The sequence below is a fragment of the Mandrillus leucophaeus genome, unplaced genomic scaffold (genome assembly GCF_000951045.1).
Source record: "Mandrillus leucophaeus isolate KB7577 unplaced genomic scaffold, Mleu.le_1.0 Scaffold743, whole genome shotgun sequence".
Classification (NCBI taxonomy): domain Eukaryota; kingdom Metazoa; phylum Chordata; class Mammalia; order Primates; family Cercopithecidae; genus Mandrillus; species Mandrillus leucophaeus.
Window position 1 is genome coordinate 747,033 of NW_012108064.1, and position 2,312 is coordinate 749,344.

Consider the following 2,312-nt stretch of genomic DNA (forward strand, 5'->3'; position numbering starts at 1 on the left):
CATTTATTTATATATTTATCCTTCTACTAAAATGACATATTGGATATTGCATTTTTATTTTTATTTTTATTTTTAGAGAAGGAGTCTCACTGTGTTGCCCAGGATATACCCATCTCAGCCTCCTGAGCTTCTGAAACTACAAGCATGTATAACCAAACATGGGTGATTATTGTACCTTTAAATAATTTTGAAATTAGGCAAAGTAAGTTCTTCAACTTTGTCATTTTTTCATATAATTTTAGTAAATTGTAACTGTTTTGCTTTTTATATGAATTTTAACATCATTAGTTAAAATGAATATCAGTTTTACATTGCATTTTCTCTGTACTTGTGCCAAAAATCAGTTGTTCATATACATTTGATCCTTGAACATCATGGGTTTTAACTGTACAGGTTCATTTATATACAGATTTTGTTCTGTCTCTGCTACCCTTGATGCGACACCTAGATCAACCCTTCATTTTTCTCCTCCTCCTTCACCTATTCAACATAGACAATGAGGATGAAGATCTTTGTGATGAATGGTGATACGCGTCCACTTAATGAATAACAAATCCATTTTTTCTTCTTTATGATTTTCTTAATAATATTTTCTTTTATCTAGCTTATGTTATTGTAAGAATATAGTATATAGTGCATATAACATACAAAATATGTGTTAAGTGACAGTTTATGTTATTGGTAAGGATTATCAGCTTCAGAATATTCTTTTCTACTTTTAGTTTTCTGAGGGATGTTTATGAGAAACTTTGATTTTATTAAACTACTTTTTCTTATAATTTTTTAAAATTAAAATTAAAATTAAAATTTAAATTTTGGGGGGGAACATAGCATGCGTGTATATTTATGGGGTACATGAGATGTTTTGACATAGGCATGAAATGTGAAATAATTGCATCATGAAGAATGGAGTATTCATTTCCTCAAGCATTTATTCATCGATTTGCAAACAATCCAATTACACTCTTTAAGTAATTTTAAAATGTACAGTTAGTTATTATTGACTAAAGTCCCACTATTATGTTACCAAATAGTAAGTCTTTTTCATTCTTTCTATATTTTTGGTACCCATTAACCATCGCCACCTTCCCCACCCCCACCATCCCCCATTACCCTTCAGATTCTCTGGTAACCAGAGTGTAACTGGACTGTTTGCACCTCAATAGAGTATCATAAGTTAAATTGTTTTGATTTTTTGTGGATCTAACAAATAAGTGAGAACGTGTGCTGTTTGTCTTTTTGTGCCTGGCTTATTTCACTGAACATAATGGTCTCCAGTTCCATCCATGTTGTTGCAAATGATGGGATCTCTTTCTTCTTTATGGCTAAATAGCAATTCATTGTTTATATGTACCACATTTTCTTTATCCATTCATCCATTGAGGGACACTTAAGTTGGTTCCAAATCTTAGCTATTGTAAACAGTGCTGCAGCAAATACAAAAGTACAGGCATCTCTTCACTACATGGATTTCATTTCATTGAGTATACACCCAGCAGTGGGGTTGCTGGATCACATGATAGATCAATTGTTAGCTTTTTGAGGAACCTCCTCAAAACTATTCTCCATAGTGGTTGTACTAATTTACATTCCCACCAACAGTGTATGAGGGTTTCCTTTTCTCCATATCCTCACCAGCGTTTGTTATTCCCTGTCTTTTGGATATAAGCCATTTTAACGGGGGTGAGATGATATCTCATTGTAGATTTGATTTACGTTTCTCTGATGATCAATGATATTGAACAACTATTCATATGCTTCTTTGCCATTTGTATGCCTTCTTTTGGGAAATGTCTATTTAAATCTTTGCCCATGTATTAATGGGATTATTTTTTCCTACTGTGTTGTTTGAACTCCTTATATTCTGGCTATTAATCCATTGTCAGATAGGTAGTTTGCAAATATTTTCTCCCATTTGTGTGTTGTCCATCACTTTGTTGATGTTATCGTTTGCTGTGCAGAGGCTTTTCAACTTGGTGTAATCCCATTTGTCCATTTTGGCTTTGGCTTCCTGTGCTTCTAGAGTAGTGCTCAAAAAATGTAAGCCCAGATCAATGTCCTGGAGACTTTTTCCAAAGTATTCTTGTATTAGTTCCAGGATTTGAGGTATTAAAGTCTTTAATCCATTTTGATTTGGTTTCTGTATATGATGAGAGATACTTGCCTAATTTAATTCTTTAGCATATGTATATCCAGTTTTTCCAGCACCATTTATTGAAGACACTGTCTTTTTTAGCCAATGATGGGAAGAGAAAAAGGGACTATCTTTTCCCTAGTGTATGTTCTTAGTCCCTTTCTCGAAAATCAGTTCA